Raw genomic sequence first — 23,940 nt, forward strand, 5'->3', positions numbered from 1 at the left:
GACAGGGGCAGCCCGGCAGCAGTGATGAACTGCCGCAGCTGCCCCTGCACCTCCTCCCGCTCTGCCGCCGCTCCACGGGTCCCGCTGTGACAGGGGCAGCCCGGCAGCAGTGATGACCTGCCGCAGCTGCCCCTGAACCTCCCGGCTCGTGCTGCCCAGTAGGCAGTGATCGGGAAGAAGTAGGCGTACACTGCTGGTCAGTGTCCGCCTGCTTATCGTTCAGTTGGGGGGAAAGTTTCCCCTACACCTGAACGATTAGTTGGGAAAATCAAACAGGTTTGATTTTCCCAACTAGTTGGACAGACCGTTTCTGGACGTTTTTCAGCATGTGGGAGCAAACGGCTGATAATCGTTTGCTCCCACACACTGCCAGATTATCGTTCCAACCAGCCAACTAGTTGGCTGGTTGGAACGATATCTTCCTGATGTATGGCCAGCATGAGGTGTACATAGCAGCTGTGTCTGTAGAATGTATCAGTCAGTGGACAGCTAAGTAATACCAAATTGAGATGGCATTACCTATACCAGACAATGAGATACATGCACAGCCAGAGAGGCTTGGCTGGATTGCCCAGACAAGCCTCTTTGGCTTTGCATGTACCCCATTGTCGGCCTGGATGCCCTCTGCGATCCTGCATGCCCACTAGCCCAGTAGGTGTATTTTACCAAAGCCCTTCATCGACAGTGTTATGCTCCCATTTATCAATGATGATTTTCTCTAATGTTAATTAATGTTACCGCTCGCCACGTTTTATTTTTACTAGAATTTAGCGTTGAAGCTACCTGGTAACGTTAAAACACCCAGCAATGCTGTTTGTGAAGTTCACACAGCGCTGATTTTTTTTCTGCAAACCGCATATGTGCTGTCTGTCTGTTTCTCCGGCACATGTGCAGTAAGCAGAGCTGGTGCAGGGTAACAGCAGCTGGGAAAGTAGCAGCAATGCAGAAGCGGCCCTCCCTCCGGTGGTACCTGGGCACTGCCAGCCTCCATGAGGGCATGTGCCCTGTGTTCCGGATTTGAGGGGGTGCCAATATGATGACCAGACCAGTCTGCACGGCCAGAGTGGAGAATATAAATAGGGCTCTGGCAGTGACAGTATGCAGATCTCCTTGTTTGAGCTCACTTCTGGGTTACCAGCGCCACCCACCACAATTGAGCTAGTGCTATAGACATTACGACAACCTCTTGAGTCCAAAGGAGTGCAGCCGAAGCAGGACAGGGTGCACATTGAGGCTGGGCTGGTGACGCTTGTATCTGTGACGCTTTTATCTAGCAGTGCGGATTCCGCCTGCAGGGAAAGGTTCCAGCAGGAGTTCCACAGAAGTAAGCAAGCATCGGCAGTGCTTCCTGATAGGGAGGCAGGATTCCTGTAGAGGGCTGTGATGGACAGTAGAACCGGCCAGTCTCTTTCAGAGGAAGGAGTCAGGGAAGCACCATACAGATAGCCAGAGAGTCTGCACAGACTGTGAGTGAGCTAATGTACTGACACCTATACACGGCATTGCGAAAAGGGCCCTAATTTGCACACCTTAATTAGGTAGTGAGGTGCTACTCTGCTTGAGACTTAGTAAAGTGTACAGAGGGAAAAGGTAGCAGGTGCACTATCTCACACTAGCTCAACCTGTAATAACCAGAGGCACTTAGCATATTCCTGGCCAGGGCTATGAGCTTACCCACCGCATCAAGGTAGCCTCTCATTGGGTAAGTCCCTAACACTAACTATAGGGGTTCAGGTCCGGGGGGCAGGACACTCCAGAGCCACCCAGCCAGACAACCCCAGGGCATCACAGGAGTGATAAAAATATAGGGTTAAAGAGGTAGGAGCAGCTGTTGCTGCATGTGTGAATGATGTGAGGAGTAAAAGAAAATTATGTGAAGGTGTTACACGGCATCACAGCTGCAGATGTAGCCCAGTTAAGGTACCGTCCACTGCAGGTAAAGTTGCTTACAAGCATAGCTGCAGCTAGCATATTTAAGACCAAAGCCTTCGGGGCACTACTACTGTGGACACTACGGGGTAAATTTACTAAGGTGGGTTTTTTTTTAAACTGGTGATGTTGCCCATAGCAAACAATCAGATTCTATCTATATCTTCTAGAAGCAGCTAGATAAATGTTAAATATAATTTGATTGGTTGCTATAAGCAACAGCACCAGTTCTAAGAAAAACTCCCATCTTAGTAAATTTACCCCCTGTGTGTATAAGGAGCACTACTATTGTGAATATTATGTGTATAAGGATTCTAGTGTGTGGCACAATGTGCTATAAAGGGCATAACTACTGTGTGGCATATTGTGAATAAGGGGCTCTACTGTGTGATATAACATGAATAAGGGGCACTTCTGTGTGATGTAACTTTAATAAGGGGTACTACTGTGCGGTATAATGTGAATATGGTTGCAATACAGTGTGGCGTAATTACTGTCTTGCCCTGGGTGACAATAATCCTTGTTTCAGCCTTGATTTGGATATCATGGATAACATAGCAGGAAAGTCACACTATTACATTATAAATCCATTTACATCCATAGGGTTTTTTGGACATGGTACTGAATATGTAGAATGTTGGTATAAGTTCCAGATCTATTCTAAGATAAGGGGATTTTCCACTTTTGGATAACTTTAAGTGAATAACTTGCCTATACCCTTCTGCAACTGTTTTCTTTCTGGGATCTTATGTGGCCATCCCATGGCAATAAAATAAATAATTTTGTCTGATGATATAAACACTGCAAAGCAGAAAGAGGCACAAACATGTAATATATTTGGTTACACGATGGCATGTACAATTCAATAAATGAAACAAATGTAATGGCAGAAAATCCCCAAAGTCAATTGTACAAATGCTTGCTACCTGACTTGCAAACAAACCAGTTCTAATAGTGAGGATTCGCTTACACTTCAAGGGTCATACACTATCCATAATCTCAGGAATATGTGTAAACAATACATTCAATGAATTAAAGAGACAGTACAGGCCCTTAGAATAGGTTCCACATTTACTACAAAACCATTTTAGATTTCCCAACATAATGGTCACACTCACTACTTGCTCCAGAACAACCATCAGACACCTAACAAGTGTCACTTGCCCAAAATGCCATTTTGCCTGAAACACCCCTGAGCTGCCCAGTCACTTATTTATTACGAGTTAGGACTGCAGAAAAAGATCAGAGTGACACAGAGAAGAATAATTAGTACTGATGGAGCATCAAGTCGAGTAAATGACAGACAAGCCAATACGCAGGAAGGAGCTAGGGCTGGTCATAGGTGAAGGTTTGGTGGGTTGCATATCACCCATTACAGAGTTACCACCATTCAAAACTCTGCTCAAGTGAGGAATAAAACCATTGTATTGACTATCACATAATATGCTGGGAGAGAAGGAATAGCCATGTGCACTGATCCAAAGGGTTGGATGGTTGGCTAGATAGATATCTTTGTGCATACTCGAGTCAACAGGAGTCCAAATGGCAAATATGTGGTAGGCCAAATGACTGGATCGGACTGTTTTATGGCCATCGCTACAGTTTTTGAAGTCTGTTAAGATAATGATAATAAATATTTCTACTGATAACTAAATTGTTCTGCTCGTATAATTTTATATGGCATTCTAGACAAAATAGTAGAAAACAACTCAATACTTAATTAAGCTTTTGACATAGTAATTCTAGAACAACATACCTAAAACTGTTCATAGACCAACATGAACTCACCTAGTAGTAGAGTATTTATGGTTACTCTAGGCAATATTTTCACTGGTTGCATTAAATTTTAATTTGCACATTAAAGATAATTTCAACCCACTTGCTGAGGGCCCTGACCCCATGAACTAAGTGAGAGCTCAGTAATTCTGAAATTAAAACACAGTGGGGAATTCAACTGTGCCCAATAAGTTTTTGGTGAAATAAACGGACCGTTTTTGCAATTTTTTCCTTATGTTGTTTCACAGGCAATTCAATTGCAGCCTGTTATTACGTGCAAAAATGTACTCATTTTCGTAGCGGTAATCGCAAAAACGGAGGCAGGCGGGAAATAAAACCTAATAGAGCAGACTTTTGGGGCTAAATGGATTGCCCCTGGGGGATCTATTAACCGCAGTAATTTACTGTGGCTAAATTAATTCCCTACATAGAGGCTTATTTATCATTGGTAGCAGTTGGGGTCATGAAAAGTAGCAAACTTTATCGTTGCATATTGTATAGATTTTTTTTTATTTTGGGTCTATTTATCACTCAAGCAGTGCTGGGACAACTGCTCTGGTAAACAACTGACAAGTGCAAGACCTAAGGTCCCGCATGTGCACTAAAAAAGCTAAAAAGAGCTGATGAGATCCCTCTTCACATCTGACATACATCTTTTCCTATGGGATGAGCTCTCTGGCTATCTGCAGGGCCATAACTAGGTGTGTGCCAGAGGTGCCTTGCCCACAGCGCATATGCACTGTGGGCGCACCATCTGGCAGCACCACCAGCGTGGCCGCTTTCTCTCAATCAAAGCCGCCCGCCTCCCCTGCCCGCCGCTGCAGCGCTGACTTGTGGTGTGCGCTCAGCTCCTCTGCGCTCAGCAGCAGAGGAACTGAGCGCTCACCACAAGTCAGTGCTGCAGCGGCGGGCAGGGGAGGCGGGCGACTTTGATACAAGCATTGGATGCTCCCCCACCACTCTCCACTGCCGTGTCTCCAGGTCAGATACTGCATTACCAACACCTACCAGTCACCCCGTTTATGTATTTGCTGCTTCCTTTGAACTCCCATCCATACGGTGAATCCCACCCCATTCACTCCATTAGCCTGCCCCCTTCTTCCCCTTAGCCCGCCTCCTTCTACCCCTCTACATTGCTCCCTTCTGTCCGTCTGAGTAGTCCCACCCCCTTCTTCTCCTCAACCCGCCCTATTCCATCCTACCTGGCTTGCTCTCTCCCGATCAGTGTGGTCAAGCCCGCTTTCTCCTTCCACTGCACGTTGCTGCCCAGGCTCTGTCTGACTCTGGTCTGATGCTCCGTTGGGGAGAGAACTCACGGTGAGTTCATGTACAGTAGATTAGAGAGGCATAGAGATGTTTTAATTTTATTGTGAGGCATGTAATGCAGTGTAGTGATGTATCAGATGTAGTATGTGGTATGGGGGGTTATGGTGTAAGTATGAAGTGCAGCATGTAGGGTGGGTATAATGTAGTTATGTAGTGTATCGTATAGGGCAGGGCTGTAGCTAGGCATGTGCCAGCGGTGCCTGAGCACAGGACCATCGGCAAAACACGCAGGGCCGCAACCACCGCCGCTCTGCTGCCGTAATGTTTAAACAGGGGACTTTGCTGCCGTAATGTGTAAAAAAGGGGATTCTGCTGCTGTAATGTGTAAAAGGAGGACTCTACCTGCCGTAATGTGTAAAAAGGGGGATTCTGCTGCTGTAATGTGTAAAAGGAGGACTCTACCTGGCGTAATGTGTAATTTGGGGCTCTACCTGACGCAATGTGTGCAACTAGCACTACTGTGTGGCGTAATTTGAATAATGGAGACTACTGTGCAGCGCAATATGAATTGGTATTATTTTGTGGTGACGCCCCTTTCCCATGAAGCCACTCCCCTATATTTTGGCGTGCGCCTACGTCGTGCATTGGTCCTGTTTTTACTATGGGGGGGGGGGGGGGCGCCGATGCTGTTTCTTGCACACTGCGCTAAAATGTCTAGTTACGGCACTGGCTATCTGTATGGTGCTTCCCTGACTCCTTCCTCTGAAAAAGACTGGCCGGCTCTACTGTCCATTACAGCCCTCTACAGGAATGCTGTCTCCCTATCAGGAATCACTGCTGCTACTTGCTTACTTCTGTGGTGCTCCTGCTGGAACCTTTCCAGACAGCCGTACTGCTAGATACAAGCGTCACCAGCCCAGCCGCAATGTGCACCCAGGGCCGTCTTTCCGCATGGGCTCTTGCCCAAGGGCCCCAGGAGTATAAGGGCCCTAGGCTGATAGCTGAGGGTCCCTTCTTTCCAGGGGTACCAGATTTTTGAAAATCGGCCTTGGGGAACCGGAGATATCCAACGTGAAAGCAGTGGTCCCCATCCGAGCCTGTTAATTGCTCTTCCCAGCCAGATATCTCAGGTTCTGTCTGACTTAGAGTTTTTCTGAGGGTATAATCCAAAAGCTGGGACTCACCCCTTTTGCTGGATGCTGGCAGCTTGTCTCTACTGTGCCCAGAACCAGAGATATCAGCCTTCCAGCAGCTGGTCCCTGCTCCAGCTCCACGCGCCTGGTATACAGTTTTATATATTCATTGGAGGATTGCTCTAGCTCCTGAACTCTGATCCCCAAGTCCCTAAAACCTTCTAAAAGGTGGGAATCTCTAGTTTTTTATCCCATTCAAAACAAAGAAATATATTTTCAGGAACTTGAGATATCTGCAGTCAAGCAAGCTGCCCTCCCACCAGAAAATGATGAATATTAAGCCTACTCCACTATCCATCCCTCCCCTGTGTATTAAACACCCCCTACCACCCCGGAAGTCATGTACCGGGGCCCCTTCATTCAGCCCAATACCCTCTTCTACAGTTTAGTGTTCTCCCTCCCGCCCCATCTGTGCAGTAAAGGAGCAATTAGCAGAAATTACTGCTCCAGGTCCTACATGCTGAGCGGAAGATAGAACACCCCCTACCACCCACGGGACATCAAAGCTGCCGCTGATAGCACCCCCCACCCCTACCGCTGGAGGATGGCTAGGGGGCCCAATGCAGTGCTGTTCCCAGGGGCCTACACTGCCGTTAAGACGGCCCTGTGTGCACCCTGCCCACCGGCTTGCCAAGTGTTTGCTACATCTCCCCTATTGTATGAGGACTGCAATGTGCTCTGATGCTGCCATTAACTCAGGAGATATCTGTGATATCTAAAGTGGGAGACACTTGATAAATAAGAAATATACTTAATTTTTGAGAAAATCATGCAGAAACTGTTATCTTCATATAAGTTTTGAGGCTGAACCCCATAATCAGCTCTGGTAGTGCTTGAGCACCAACCATCAGTATTTATTCAGCTGCTACCACTAAGCAGTTCTATGCAAGAGAAGAGGTGAAAGCAAGGGAACACCCACTCATTAATAAAATTGGGCTCCTGTGATAAGAGAAATGTATAAAAAGTTCATGATCTGCTAAACTAGCATGGAAAATAATTCATGTGATATATGATATCTTATGAACAATGCATTCTTTCATTCCTTTATCATTTCTTACCCATATAATATTGTCCTGTCCAGTTCTATGTAGAACGTGAGGGTAATCATTCAAATACCAATACTATGGTATGTGTGGTATGAGCTCGTACAAACAGGTGTGTTATCTTCCTACATCTGTTTATTGTTCTTTGTAAGTATGAAATGCCTCTAAGTGTGCTTGTCTACAAATACATAGCCATGTATTATTACGCTTGTTACAAATGTTTTGTACTATGTTGTTTTTATTGGCATATTGTATTTGCTGCTATTGAGCACATATATATATATATATATATATATATATATATATATATATATAATATTACAATCGAGTTGGGTTTGGAATCCTGACAGTTAGGATGTCGGTGGTCAGGATACGGACAGCAGCATCTCGACAGTCAGCGGCCCTCATTTGTAAAGCTGCTCCCTTAATAATGCAAATGCAGTAGGAGGTGTTAAACACCTTGCTGCATTTGCGATCCCAGCGATGCACCGTGCATTAGCCTGGGATCAACATTGCGACCATCGGTTGCAATGTTCCCCACAGACTACCAGCTGAGTAAGCCTCACTTTACTCAGGCTGGCCTTTGCAGGGGGCCTTGCAAGGCCGAGAGATCTGCGTCAGAGATGCAGACCTTGGCCTCGCCACTCCCGTAGGCCAATGGGGGCAACAATGGGGGATTCTCTTTCCAGAAAAGCCACCTGTCCGGAACGCCTAAGTCTGTCATCTTGAACGTCAGTGCCAACTACTGTACATCCCATTACAAACCATCACATTGCCTTATAAGTGTAGATGAACACTTTATATGTTTCAATTAGGCAATCAATGAGCTTTTACAGTAAGAACAATGTTTTGTACCTCAAATGCACATTTTCACACATTGTAAATAAGCATTTAGTCCTTTCATATAGTACAGTCCACTTACAGCTTATTAACTATTCTCTGTGAACTGCAAACATCAATATTTTAGCATTCTTAACATATATACTGTAAAATATTCTGTAAAAAGAAAAATAATGTTTATTTTAAAGAACATTATAACATGTTCAAATGTAAAAATTATTTCAGAAACACTGCATGGGGTATATACACTCATCTGTGTCACATTTGGGGTTCATTTAATAAGGTGTAATTTTACAAAACTGCAGACTTTTTGTGATTTTTGCAGCTGGATTTGGAGCAGCGTTTATTTTAAAGTCAAATCCCGTTGGGTTGGAAGATATATATTTTACAAACCAATATGTCAAGTTTTGCCTATTATAACATTACAACTTTAAATCCTGCTGAAAATCATTGTAAATATGCATATTTGTAAAATTGCACTTCATTAAATAAACCATTGGCGTGCTCAATGCAACAAGCATGTGACACTACTGTACATTCCCTTATATATGATCAAAAAACATGATCACCATATGAGTCCATGTTTCTACTGTGCAAGGGGCGGACGGTGTAATGGTTAGCACTACTGCCTCATAGCACTGCGGTTATGGATTTGATTTCCACCACAGCCCTGACTGTGTGGAGTTTGTATATTCTCCCGCAATACAAAAAACACACTGGTAGGTTAATTAGCTCCCAACAAAAATTAACCCTAGTGTATAAGTGTGTGTCCATGGGCAAACTAGATGAACCAAGTAGTTCTTATCTACCATCAAATTCTATGTTTCTAGCCTGAATGGGAACAGGTACTAGGAATTGTGTACAATTGTACAACCAAAAAGGTAAATATGTCAGATTATTATGGGAAAATTATCACAACCAAAAACTAATATTCAAATTAGCAGAGATTGCAGATATAATATTGCATATAGCTAAACTAAGATATTCAAAACCTTCACCTCTGCAGAAGACAAATTTACTGAAACTCCTTTGCCTTTTACGATGTAGCAGGACAAACAGTCCAAATGTTCCTGACCACAGATGGGCATGGCAGATTCATAATGTATTTCTTTTCTAAAGAGATTTGGTTTTCATCTCTCCGCTTCAGAACAGTAAAAGCACAATTCCCACATACCCCCATCTCCTTTATTGATTCTTGCCATATAAGGAGGCAGCCAGTCTATATTAAGGAACAATTTGGAAAGTACAAGTGTGGCTCAGTTCCTCAGAAAAATAAATTATCATATGGATATGTATCAAAGCTTGCAAAAAGTGTGGAGAAGTTGCCCGAAACACTCTTTAGAAGGTTTGATACATGGTTGCTCAGAAACCCCCCCTGTGTGTGCCACTGCTTAATATGAATGGCATTTGCCACAGTGTTTGTACAGCAGTAATCAAACAGACTAACGAAAGTGGATCTCCCCTTGAATTGCCACTGCAAATACTTAAATTTTTGTATACCAAGTTTAACTTTTACATAAAGCATGTCTCGGGTATATAAGTAAATCAGTGATATAAAATGACTGGCTAATTTATCACTAAATTAATATTCTGATATAAAGTTTTGTAAACAGAGGTTGATGCTGCCTGATAACCATACTCTAGTACCAAGGTTTTATCCAGTAATGTTAATAATGTAAATGCAGTCTTGTAAAAACTTAGCTATACTATAAAATATGAGGCATTAAAATATGGCTACTTTTAGAATAATTATTGATATGTGTATTAAAAAATATTTTTTTAAATCAAGCATTCCCATTAAACATTTACATTAGTATTGAAATGTTTCAGACATATTTTAAAATAAATAACATTCTTATAATACAAAAAACAACAACCCACTAAAAGACAAAGAAACACTATATTATATGTTTAAAACATGCTACATGAACAAAAACTATGCACTTGTGATACCATTATTTGTATACAGTAGTTGCACTGACACTCCCAGCCAAGCACTGACACATACCAGAACTGATATACACACCAGACATAATAGTTTGCTGTGCAGGGAAGATCCTGCAGTTGCATAATATGCATTGTTTTACAATGTAGGTAAGGTTCCGGATCCAGGGAAAGCTACACGTACTATATGATCAACCTGACCTTTTCATTGCTGGGTCACTATGAACTGGCCAAGAAAACCTCTATTTTTGTAAGTCTTTAGCATTATTATTATTATTATTATTATTATTATTAATTAAAATATAGAAGGGAAATTGTAATACAACAGGTGCTATTGCTGAACCATTTTTATTTTACTGTAATACAATAGAGCAAAGTAAATGATGGGAAGAAGGCATGTCAGTGACAACAGGTGTGACAGGGTGGAGATATGTGCATGCCTTGTGTGTGTGTCAGTCAGTGGTCGCTTAGTAGCAAATGACACCTTTCTCAGTACAGGCATAATTCACTGTCAGCCTGCAGCAGGTACTGTATGCATCTTTCCTCTTGTACTGCCGAAGCTGCAAGCATACAAGATCGCAATCTAAAGCTAAGAAATCTACCTATCCTACATTAGTTTAAAGATTAAAATGCATAAATATGAAAAATAATAATTTAACAAAAAATCTGAAAAAGATGCAAATCCATTAGAATAGGAACATAGGTGCCAACTTAGAAAAATTATAGGTGGGTGCTCTTGTTACCCACACATCCCCATGACAAAAACATGCCATGCACAGACCTGGGTAGTGGGGGCACAAGTATTGGGGCGGGATGTGAAGCACCCACACAGTTGTGTCCTGTAGGACTGCTATTACACATCCTGTATGTGATCAGCAGACACCTCACATTACACACATACACTAGTATATAGCCGCTATCATAGGAAGCGTGCCATGCCTAACTGGCACATCAGACTTCATAGCTACAAGATGTACAAATGATAGTGTGTAACCCTTCTTATTACAGGTAACAACACAATGCAGTATGTAGCGGTGGAAGATAATACCACATGCCCGGTACACCCCCCCTCCGCCTAGAGCAGCACTATAGGAAGTTTCCCTCTCCCCCTTATAGTGATGTGTCAGTAGTACTGCAGCCCGCCGATAGGCATGGTACAGATGCACAATCATTAGATGGGCACTCACCTGTCAGAGCCCGGAACCCGGCGGGCAGACACCCCGCTCCCCAGTGCTGAGTCTGTGCTGCAGCCAGTGACTGTGCTTACTGTAGTCTTCATGTTCCCTGCCCGACCCCTTCTGCCTCCAGTCTCAGCGATCTCCACCTCCTCTCCTCCTCCCGCCGCCGCCGCCAGGCTGCTGTATTCCTGGCTGCTCACTCACTAGTCTCACCCGCCCATTTCATTCCGAGCCCTGACTCACTGCCTCCTCACCAGCCGCCCCCCGCCCAGTGGCTATCAGGGGTGGAGGTGAGCCGGGAGTCGGACTCCGGGAGAGGAAGGTGCAGGGAGGAGTGTCTGGCCGCTGGGCCATGGCTATGTACAGCATTACTGAATGCTGCTATATGCCAGTCTATACTACTATACAGCCACTGACGTTTTCTGTTACCTGTCTCAGAAGGAAACTGGTGATTATATATATGTCTGCCATATAATTCCAGGGGTGCCCTGTCTGAACCCGCTCATCTCTAGTAGATATATCTTCTAGTGTGCAATGTGCGGCAGATTTATTAAGCTCGGTGAAGTGGTAAAGTGGAAGGTGATAAAGGACCAGCCAATCAGATCCTAGCTATCATGTCACAGGCTGGGTTTGAAAAATGACAGTTAGGAGCTGACTGCCTGGTCCTTTATCACCTTCCAATTTATCCATACTTACCGACTTTTCAAATCTCCTCTCCGGGAGATGCCCGGAGAGGAGAAGCATGTGGGCGGCACTGAGGGCGGGGTTGACATAATTACATCATTAAGCCCCGCCTACTCACCAGGAAAAGTGCAGTTGGGTAATATTTGCATAGGGGGCGGAGTTAAAATGACGCAATTAGCATATAATTGCGTCATTAGGCTCCGCCCAGTCCGCGATTTCGCTATGTCTTTCTTCACATTCTGCCCACTTCACTAGGTGTGCCCACTCTTCCGGGGCTGTGGGGGACTACTCGAAAAACCGGGTGTCTCCCGCAGAATCCGGGAGAGTAGGTAAGTATGAATTTATCACTTCACTGAGCTTAATAAATCTGCCCGTGTATCCAGAATTAAAGAGATGTTCTTTTCAATTATTTAATGTTAGGGAGTCGTATAGATAGATAGATAGATAGATAGATAGATAGATTTGGTCTGTTGCTGTTCCAGGGGAGGGTACCCAGGCATTACAAGTGAGTGAAGTGTAGTGGCCGCATTTTGGGGGTAATTCCAAGTTGACCGAAGCAGGAAATTTTTTAGCAGTTGGGCAAAACCATGTGCAAGTCAGGGGGGGCAGATATAACATTTGCAGAGAGAATTAGATTTGGGTGGGTTATTTTGTTTCTGTGCAGGGTAAATACTGGCTGCTTTATTTTTACACTGCAATTTAGATTGCAGATTGAACTCACCACACCCAAATCTATCTCTCTCTGTACATGCTATATCTGCCTCCCCTGCAGTGCACATGGTTTTGCCCAACTGCTAACAAAGTTCCTGCTGCGATCAACTCAGAATTACCCCCTTTGTGTGTGTGTATGTATGTATGTATATATATATATATATATATATATATATATACACTCATGCTTTGCTGCGGAATTCAAGTAGGTCTCCTTGCTTAGTTTCTCACTCTCCTGAGTGCTCCTCCTTTGAGGTAAAAAGGTAAAGATTTTGCCCAACACTTAAGCTCACTGGGAGAGCCAGGTCCGTAACTAGGTGTGTGCGGATGGTGCTTCGCACACAGCGCACACGCTATGTGGGCGCACCATCTGCAATGCTATTGATTGCATGCCGGTGTATGTGTATGCTGCATACATGGTAGGAGGCAGCCACAGCAACGAGGGTCCCCTGAGTAAGTGCTACTCCCCCTTTCTCCCTCCTGCCCCCTCCTGTTGTGTGGGAAGGGGGCTTCTGTGCAGGTACAGCTCTCACCCCCTGCAGGATCCCCACACAGCAGTGGTTTCAGCCCACATCTATTCGGCTCTGTGCCAGGACAGCTGAAGCCGCAAAGTGGCTGTCCCAACGCTGGCCTGGCGAACTGTTTCCTTACTAGCATAAGGAGGGGCTAAAGGTAGGGATCAACTGTGGGAGGGGGTGGGCGTAAGCCAGGCTGCTGCTGCTCCCACGCCTAAGCCAGGCTGCTGCTGCCCCCACGCCAAAGCCAGGCTGCTCCCACGCGGAGGATGATTTCCATAGGCCCGCCCATACAAGGTGACCCTCTGTACAGCCGACCTATCGTGGTGGAGTGGGTCGGCCATACACACACAGCGACGTGGCAATATATCTAACTATATATTGGACGTCCGCTGTGCAGCAGGGCCGACGCCAGGGCCGGTTCAAGGGCGCTCTGCGCCCCGGGCAGGAAAAGGGGTGTGGCCTAATACAGGTGGTCAGTTACGCCCCCTGTACATTGCTAGCGCCGCTTGAATGCTGAGCGGTGCGCAATGACGTCATCGCGCACCGCACAGCAAAAGGTCCTCTCCACGAAGGGAAACTAGACGCTATGCGTCTAGTTCCCTTCGTGGAGAGGACCTTTGCTGTGCGGTGCGCGATGACGTCATCGCGCACCGCTCAGCAAAGTTACTCTCCACGAAGGGAAACTAGACGCATAGCGTCTAGTTCCCTTCACAGGAGGCGGACGGCAGCGGGCAGCGGAGGCGGACGGGGGACACAGCGGGCAGCAGTGGCGGATCTTGCCACGGTGCGGCGCCCTCCGGATGGCGCCAGCGCCCTCCGGAAGGCGGCGCCCCGGGCAAAAGTCCTGCTTGCCCGTGGCAAGATCCGCTACTGGCCGACGCGATAGGTCTGTGAACAACGGAGTTCACAGACCTATCGCTGTTACACACAGGCCGACGGACCCGCCATATATCGGCCGTTCAATAGAACGGCCGATATATCAGTCAGTGTGTACCCACTTTAAGAGTCAAAGGGGGGAATTCAAATGTTTGAAAAGTCGGTTGGGTGTCTTTTTTTCCCTGTCTGTTAGATAAGAAAAAACAGACACCCAACTGACTTTTCAAACAATTGAATATCCCCAATATCAACATCTTATTTTTCACCCCTTCTCACCCTCCATGCTGATGGGGGCTGAACTTGGACTGACACGCATCAGCGACCCTGGAAATTATGGAATTTTTCATGTCACCCCCTTCCCACCCCCACCCCTAGGTGTGTCTTACCCCTACAGTATTTTTTTCCAGATTGTAAATCATACAGTATGAGTACCAAGTCTGGTGTAAATTGCTCCAGGCATTCCAGAGTTATGCTGGAACACACACACACACACACACACACACACACACACACACACACACATACATTTTTATATATAGATGTGTATATATATGTGTGTGTGTGTGTGTGTGTGTGTGTGTGTGTGTGTGTATTAAGAATGGAATCACACATTTTGCCCCCCTTCCATCTAGATGAGAGGAATAAACAATTCTTATGCTGACAACATTGCCGGTTTTAACATAGGGTTCTATTCATAAATCAGTGAAAAGTGTGGAGAAGTTGTCTATGGCAACCAATCAGCTTCTGAGTATAATTGTGTAGAATTCACTTGATAAATGTTACTTCAATGCTGATTGGTTGAGCAACTTTACTGGCTCACTTATCCACTCTTTTCACTGCTTCATGAATAAACCCCTTAATAAGGTGATAAGGCACTGCAGTTTTTGGAGGTTTGACTGAGTTCCTCATATCTTTCAACCTCTAGATAACAAAACCTTATGGAGCTTGTTCCCAATAAGTAGTGCATACAGTGGTCCTGGAGAAGTAGTAGAAGTCTCATAGATTCATTATGACATATAATGCCCACAGTAGTAGTGCCCCTTACACAGAATGCCCACAGTAGTAGTGCCCCTTACACATAATGCCCACAGTAGTAGTGCTACTTATACACATAATGCCCACAGTAGTGCTAGTTTATACACATAATGCCCACAGTAGTAGTGCCGCTTATACACATAATGCCCAGGGTAGTGCTAGCTTATACGCATAATGCCCACTGTAGTGCCATCTTATACACATAATGCCCACAGTAGTAGTGCCGCTTATATACATAATACTACAGTAGTGCTGCTTGTTCAAATCATGCCTACGGTAGTGTCGCTTACACACATAATTTCCATCGTAGTGCTGCTTATATAAATAATGCCAAAGCTGTAGTGGCACTTACACATAAAGCCACAGTAGTAATGGCCTTTATACACATAATGCCACAGTAATGCCACTTACACACATAATGCCCATAGTAGTAGTGCTGCTTACGCAAATAATGCCCACAGTAGTACCGCTTACATACATAATGCCCACAGTAGTAGTGCTGCTTATACACATACTGCCACAGTAGTACCACTTTTACAATAAAGCCCACAGTAGTGCCGATTACACACATAATGCTCATGCCACTTATAGAAATAATGCCCACAGTAGTAATGCTGCTTACACACATAATGCCCATAGTAGTAGTGCTGCTTATACACATAATGCCACAGTAGTAATGCCGCTTACGCAAAATGCCCACAGTAGTGCCGCTTATATATAGCTATCCCCCCTAACACAGTTTACACCTCACACAGCTCTTCCCATCTCATCTTATTCCTCATGGAGCTCCTCCGCGACACAGCTCATCTCTCACTCAGTACACAAGCCCCCTCACCACTTGCCTCCTGTGTCACTGCCAGTGTCTCCTATCTGCATCCGCTTAAAGAGAGACACCTCTCTCCACATCAATAGTTAATTTTCTTTCCCATAGTAGTTCCCTAATTTTATGTTCCATAGTAGTGCACCCAAAGTGACCCCAATTCGTATTATTACACATAGTAGTGTAGCCATTTCACAATATGCCACATCGTACTACTGCCAGTAAACATTTTGCCAAAAAGTGCTTCCAATTCATATTATGCTACACATTGCACCAGGCAGGGGTGATTTAAGGGATGAGGAAGCCTGTGTGCACAATCCGCATGGGCCATCTCCTCTCTGCAATGCAGTAGCATGTGCTTGTCTCTGGAAACATGGCGCTCCAGAGGCAAATGTTCATACGCAAATCACCAGGAAAATGGGCGCCACTCCATTTTCCGAGTGATTTCTGCTACAGTAGCAGCACCAACACGGGAGTCTGGAGAGGTAGGTAATTGAACATGGGTGCAGGGTGTGCAGTGTGGGGACGCCCAGCACAGGGCTAGTCCGCCCCGCATGTCAGCCCCCCCGCAGAAGTACAAAAGCATCGCACAGCTGCGATGCTTTTGCACTTCAGGAGTAGCTCCTGGCCGGCACAGCTTTTGCGTGCTGGCCGGGTGCTACTCGTCACTGCCCGGGTCACAGTGGCTGCGTGTGATGTCACGCAGCCGCTGTGGCCTGCCTCCCGCATGGTCTGGCCATGCCTGCGTTGGCTGGACCGTGCCCACAAAGCGGCGGCCAAACGCCGCCGTGCCATCCCCTCTCATCCAGTGAACCGCCTCAGCCAGTCAATCAGGCAGAGGCGATCGCTAGGCAACAACAGCCGTTGGCTGTCAGCCATGCGCCGGTGCACTGCGGCGCCAGCGCATGCGCACTTCTGAACTAATCGCTGCGCTGCAATGAACAGCAGTGTGCGATCAGGTCAGACTGACCCCCACGTCCACAGAGCTGCTGTTAGCAAGGAGAAGCCTATTGTCTGATAGAGCCAACTCACTGATTAGCTCAGCTGTGCCTGCGAGAATGAAACAAGAGCATGCTTGGTGGAAACGCATTATCAGCCCCCCGGACCACCCACTTTCACAGATGGCTGCAGAGGCATTGCGGACAAGTGCAGGGGATTACAGGCAGTGGAGGCCGGCTTCTGGAGACTTACCACTTTTCCGGGGGTCAGGAACGACCCCTGATTTTCGGGATCCTCCCAGCCATTTGGGGAGAGTAGGCAAGTATGAGATATAAAATAAAGAATATATAAAAGTTTATTAAAATAGTACTGCAATATCTGGGTATTCAATCCTGTCATTCCAGTACAATTGGTAAATGCTTTATTCTACTGAGTGTTTACTTCATCACTCAAAACACCAATTCATATAATTGGTGCATATAATTAAATGAAAAGATAGGTATCTCAAAAGTTATATATAAATGTAAAATCACACTAATTATCTAGCTGCACCTAGTAATACAAATTTAAAACATCATATGCAATAGATAAAAAGTTTAAATACGCCTTGATGGCACGCCCATGTTTCCAGAGATGCTGCGCTGCCCCTAGAGGATTCCCCTGCACTGCTTGTTCATTCTCAGTGGCAGGAGCCAGGTTCTGCACAGAAAAAAAAATTCTATGTGGATATATTGAAGATTCCTAATAACGCCTTTTTTGTGGATATATTGAAGATTCTCAAATAACAGGCGTTATCACCAGTGTTGTGGGCTGTAGAAGTGTGTGACTTCTGGGTTGTGGAGCCAGCTGATCACACAGAGGAGCGAGAAGTAAGGTAACTGTTGGGACGGAAGGGGACACACACAGACACACTTCCAAACACACTCTCTCTTTTCTCTCTATCTCTAACTGGACTATTCCCATTTGTGGGTGTCCACGACACCCATAGAGTGGGAATAGAACCGAACTTGCAAGGGGACTCTTTGCGCTCGCCCCGCTGCTTGCATTTTGGTGGCCGAGATGCCATTGTCTGTATACTGACATCCGGCATCCCGGCCACCGGTAAATCATACCGAACCCCGTGGACAATACACAGATATATATTTTTTTATTTTACAATATTTTTTTTTTTTTACAGTTTATTTATAAATTTTGCACATGACAGCGTGTAGGCAAACAGAAAAATGACTCCATGACAAACAGTATGGTAGACTGGAAGGTTATGAGAAATTAAGATACAAACCAGAATACTGCTACAAAAACTATTCAAAAAAGCAGGAACACTCGCCATAGACGATTAACGTGTAATTTGCACAAAGGAAGAAGTTAATTTGTATTATGGAGAAGGAACAGGGAAAGGAAAGGAAAGGAGGGTAAAGAGCCTAGTTTGGGGATCACTGAGGAAGCAGCTAAACAATTATTAGATGCTCTTCACGTCCAAAAGGCCAGTGTACTGAAAGGATACAATAAAAATCCACAACACAATCAGTAACAAGCTAGGAAACCATTGCGTTAGAACAAAAGAACTGACAGTACATGGGTACGGGAAGAGCAGGAGTGAAAGTTATGGAAGTAGAACCATAGAACCATCTAGGGCAGGATAGGGGCAGCACGCCGCGGCGCCAGCGGCAGAATTTTAAAGTGGGAGTCTCAGCCGGGATCCGGAAGTAAGCGTTCCCCCTCCCCAGCACCTGCCCCTCTTTCATGTTTGGGGGGGGGGCATGCTACCCACTTGCCCCCCCACCCCCACCCCCAATTCCGACGCCACTGAATGTCTCCAAGACCAGCCATCAAAAAAATATGGAATCATTTTTGAATTTCCATAACATCCTTGCGGAGGGTCCATGCTAATCTCCTTTGTATCGTTCCAAGTTAAGTAATATGTACTGCAGAAACAAGCACAATGTATGTACTATTTATTAATGATTGCACGTGCTATTTTATTATTTTATCAATAATTGGTCTTACTATTTAATAAAAAGTTATATATCAGATAAGGCATTACAGATATTGTCACAACTGAGGGCCTGAGCTGACGGAAGGCAGCCTCAGTTGTTGGGGCTGAGATGTACCGGAACCTGGGAGGTTGTATCAGACCCCTGGACATGTAAGTAACATGAAGAGAAACCGCCCGAAGGCGTGACCACGACAACTTGAGTAAAAGTCAATGATATTTATTTATGACAAACTCCATGCATCACAGTAGCAGTAAAAAGAAACATAAAAATCAGCAGAGAAATAATAATACAGTTCCTGGGTACTACAGGGTGGCAGGGGCCACAGAGCTCTGGTGGTATGAGACAGTTCTTATTATCTGCAAGTTGGAAAGTCCTTACCAGGCTCAACTGTAGCAATGAGGAAAGCCCAGGGTCGTACCAGCTGGTGTTCCAGGGAAAGCTGGACTGCTGTAGATAAAATGCTGCTGTGGGTACTGGTTAGAACCAGACAGGTGTTGGCACGGAGTGGATACTGGCTGGAACCAGTTAAATAATAAATAAAGCTTGAGAGCGATGCAAAATAGATGAAATGTAGAATTTGAGAGCGGAGAAATAATAATACCGGTGGAGAGTGGTAAACTGCAGAAAGGACACCGGCCCTTTAAGAGAAGCTGTACACTGCTGGAAGCTGAGCTGGAAGCAGGTGATGTTGTAGCTGGAAACAGGTGAGTCCAGAATGGATCGGAGAGTCAGGCTACACCGCAGATGGAATGCTGGTGCGGGTCTCTATAGCAGAAGTCTGGAGACAGGAGCTGGAACCTGGAAGACAATCACAGGAGAGAGACAAACTGGAACTAGGTTTGACAACCAAAGCACTGACGCCTTCCTTGCTCAGGCACAGTGTATTTATACCTGCAGCAAGGAAGGGATTGGCTAGGCAATTATGCAGATTAACAATACTGATAACAGATTGGAGGAAATGATCAGCTGACAGAATCCAAGATGGCTGCGCCCATGCAGACACTTGGAGGGAAGTTTGGTTTGTAATCCATGTGGTAATGAAAACAGTAATGGCGGCGCCGGCCACAGGAGACGCCAGGCTGACAAGTGCACATCCGACCACGCGGACACAGCGGAGGCCGCGGCTGACGTAATCGCCACTCTGAATGCAGAAGCTCAGGGACGGCGGCGGAGGCCGCGGGAGACGCCATGCCAGATGTATAAGGCGTTACTGTGACTGCGTCCAGAGAGACAGGAGAGGATGCGGGAATGTGCACATCAGGATAACAGATGGGATCCGGTCCTGGAGCGCTGAGCCAGCCTTAGGAGGCATCTGATAGGTAAGAAATGGCGTCCAGATACCCGGATCGTGACAGCACCCCCCCCTTTAGGAGTGGCCCCAGGACACTTCTTTGGCTTTTGAGGAAACTTGGAATGGAATCTCCGGACCAAGGCAGGAGCATGGACATCAGAAGCATTGGTCCATGAACGTTCCTCAGGGCCATAACCCTTCCAGTCAATAAGATACTGAAGTTGACCGTAACGGTGACGTGAGTCCAGGATCTTGGCTACTTCATACTCAACGCCTCGTTGAGTTTGGACTTTCGGAGTTGGAGGAAGTGAGGAATGAAACCGATTCAAGATTAGCGGTTTCAACAGGGAAACATGGAATGTCCTGGGTATTTTTAAGAAGGGAGGCAACTGGAGTCTGTAAGCAACAGAATTGATGACTTGATCAATTTTAAAAGGACCGATGTAGCGAGGTGCAAACTTCATACTGGGAACTCTTAACCTCAAATTCTTCGTGGATAACCATACCCGATCACCCACCTTGAGAGCAGGAACTGCTCGACGCTTCTTATCCGCAAACTTCTTGTACCTGAACGATGCCTTGAGCAGAGCTGATCGTACGCTCTTCCAGATATTGGCAAACTGATGCAAGGTGATATCCACTGCGGGAACAGAAGTTGCTGGAAGCGGTTGGAACTCAGGGACTTTAGGGTGGAATCCAAAGTTGGTGAAGAATGGTGTTGAAGAAGATGAAGAATGATACTGGTTGTTATGACAGAACTCGGCCCAGGGAAGTAATTGAACCCAGTCATCTTGAGAGGAGGACACATAGATGCGGAGGAAGGACTCCAAGTCCTGATTCACCCTCTCAGTTTGACCATTGGTCTGAGGATGGTAAGCCGTGGAAAACTTTAGCTTGACTTGGAGGACTTGACATAAACTTTGCCAGAATTTGGCTGTGAATTGAACTCCTCGATCTGAGATAATTTCTTCTGGAAGACCGTGGAGTCGAAAGATCTCTTGTATGAATACTTGAGCCAACTTGGAAGCTGACGGAAGACCGGTAAGAGGAATGAAGTGTGCCATCTTGGTGAACCGGTGAACTACCACCCAGATGGTATTAAACTTGTTGCACATGGGCAAATCTGTAATAAAATCCATCGACAAATGGGTCCATGGTCGACGGGGAACAGATAGTGGAACCAGTTGCCCCGCAGGCGACTGGCGGGATACTTTATGTTGAGCACACTTTGGGCAAGATGCAATAAACTCCAAAACGTCCTTTTTCAGAGTTGGCCACCAATAGGACCTAGAGATAAACTCCAGGGTTTTTTGGATACCTGTATGTCCGGCAAAGCGGGAAGCATGGGCCCAATGCATGAGCTTCTTCCTTAGTGTCGGCTTCACAAAACTTTTCCCTGATGGGGGCGTAGAGTCCATCCCTACCGTGGAGAATGCCAACGGAATTATAATAGGATGCTTGTCTGAAGACTCTGACTCATTTTCTTGCTCCCATGAGCGGGAAAGGGCATCGGCCTTGCGATTCTGAGAGCCCGGACAGAACTGGAGTTTAAAGTCGAACCTGGAAAAGAAAAGTGCCCATCTGGCCTGACGAGGGTTGAGACATTGTGCGCCTTTCAGATATAGAAGGTTCTTGTGGTCTGTAAGGATGGTGATTGAATGAGAAGCTCCCTCCAACAGATATCTCCACTCCTCTAGAGCGAGCTTGATGGCTAGCAACTCCTGGTCGCCAATGGCATAGTTGCGCTCCGCTGGGGAGAACTTCCGTGAGAAGAAACTGCAAGGATGTAAATGGCCATCTTTAGCCCTCTGAGATAACACCGCTCCTACTCCAATGGAGGAGGCATCCACCTCTAAGATGAAAGGAGAGTCGATGTCAGGCTGTTTCAGGACAGGCGCAGAGATGAACCTCTGTTTTAAAAGATGAAAAGCTTGCATGGCTTCTTCAGACCACTTGGACGGGTTAGCACCCTTCTTGGTGAAAGCAGTAATAGGCGCCACAATGGTGGAAAAGTCTCGTATAAACTTTCGGTAATAATTGGCGAACCCCAAGAACCTCTGGACCCCTTTGAGGGTTAAGGGTACCGGCCAATTCTGGATTGCTTGTAGTTTCTCAGGATCCATCTCTAGTCCGGAACCGGACACAATGTACCCTAGAAACGGAATGGACTTGACTTCAAAGAAGCATTTCTCTAATTTGCAATAGAGATGATTGACACGGAGACGGGACAGAACCTCCTTTACCCAAAAACGATGTTCCTCTAAATTGTTGGCAAAAATGAGGATATCATCTAGATAGACCACGACATGACGGTATAGAATGTCTCTGAAAATCTCATTGACGAAATGCTGGAAGACAGCTGGAGCATTGCTCAATCCGAAGGGCATGACGAGGTACTCATAATGTCCGTCACGGGTGTTAAATGCGGTCTTCCACTCGTCACCCTCATGGATCCGGATGAGATTGTATGCACCTCTCAAGTCCAGCTTTGTAAAGATGGTAGCTCCGCTAACTCTGTCAAAGAGCTCAGTAATCAGGGGTAAAGGATAGCGGTTCTTGATGGTAATGTCGTTCAAACCTCTGTAGTCGATGCACGGCCGCAGACCACCATCTTTCTTTTTTACAAAAAAGAAGCCTGCGCCGGCTGGAGAAGAAGAAGGTCGAATGAACCCCTTTGCTAGGTTCTCTTTAATGTATTCCTCCATAGAATGCGTCTCAGGCAGAGACAACGGATAAGTTCGGCCTCGAGGTGGAACCTTCCCTGGAACGAGATCAATCGGGCAGTCCCATTCTCTATGAGGAGGAAGGATATCAGCAGAAGCTTTACTGAACACATCCGTGAAATCTTGATATGGAGGAGGTGGAACATCAGACGACCTGGGGGAGGAAGAACAGACAGGCAACACTTTAAACAAACATGTCTCAGCACAGGAGGGACCCCATGCCAGAATTTGCGTAGTCGTCCAATCAATTGTAGGATTGTGAAGACGGAGCCATGGAAGGCCCAGGACCACAGGATGTGTGGCTCTTGGAATCACTAAAAGTGAAATAAGTTCGGAATGAAGAACTCCCACTCTCAGACGAACTGGTAGAGTCCTTAGAGCAATAACTGTATCAAAAATTTTACTGCCATCCACGGCAGTTAAGGAAAAGGAGGAAGGAAGTCTCTCGGTGGGTAGGGACCACCGTTTAACATAGGCTTCGGTAATAAAGTTCCCAGCTGCTCCGGAATCCAGGAGGGCAATGACGTTCTGATAACGTTGAGCAACTTGAAGCGAGACTGGGAGATTACAATCTTGAGGAGATGGAGAGGAGATCATTACTCCTAGCCGGCCCTCTCCTTGGCGAGCTAGGATTTGGAGTTTCCCGGACGTTTGGGACAGGCATTAATAGTGTGAGACGGAGCTGCACAATACAGACAGAGAGACTCAGAGAGACGTCTTCGGCGCTCAGCAGGAGTTAAACGGGAACGGCCAATTTGCATGGGTTCATCTTTAGTTGGTGACAGTTGGCGAGGAGGAGGAGCAGAAGATTTTGGAGCAGATGATCTTCCACGCTCAGTTGCTCTCTCTCTGAAACGTAAGTCAATTTTCGTACAAAGTGAGATTAGCTCATCTAACTTGGAGGGTAAGTCTCTGGTAGCTAACTCATCTTTAATACGCTCGGATAAACCATGCCAGAATGCAGCATACAGGGCCTCGTCGTTCCATGCCAGTTCAGATGCCAGAATCGGGAACTGTATAAGATATTGTCCTACAGTACGTGATCCCTGGCGTAAACGGAGAATCTCAGACGAAGCTGAAGTTACCCGGCCTGGCTCGTCGAAGATGCGCCTGAATGTTGACACGAATGCAGTGTAAGAAGATAGCAGGGTGTCGGACCTCTCCCATAACGGTGATG

At 45.9% G+C, this 23,940-nt stretch overlaps 1 protein-coding gene and 1 non-coding gene across 2 annotated transcripts in view; both read right to left on the reverse strand.

The window, feature by feature from the left end:
* SGMS2 (sphingomyelin synthase 2) overlaps window positions 1-11,606 on the reverse strand; it is a 126,044-nt gene extending 114,438 nt beyond the window's left edge. Inside the window, exon 1 of the mRNA XM_063919178.1 lies at window positions 11,179-11,606. The gene's annotated coding sequence lies outside the window, so the exon portion shown is untranslated. The remainder of the gene's footprint in view (window positions 1-11,178) is intronic.
* Window positions 11,607-18,585: 6,979 nt separating this feature from the next.
* On the reverse strand, window positions 18,586-18,693 carry LOC134932575 (U6 spliceosomal RNA). Its single transcript, XR_010179405.1, has one exon. It is a non-coding gene; the product is annotated as a U6 spliceosomal RNA (small nuclear RNA).
* Window positions 18,694-23,940: the final 5,247 nt, after the last annotated feature.

The sequence above is a fragment of the Pseudophryne corroboree genome, chromosome 1 (assembly GCF_028390025.1).
Source record: "Pseudophryne corroboree isolate aPseCor3 chromosome 1, aPseCor3.hap2, whole genome shotgun sequence".
In the NCBI taxonomy this organism is placed as follows: Eukaryota; Metazoa; Chordata; class Amphibia; order Anura; family Myobatrachidae; genus Pseudophryne; species Pseudophryne corroboree.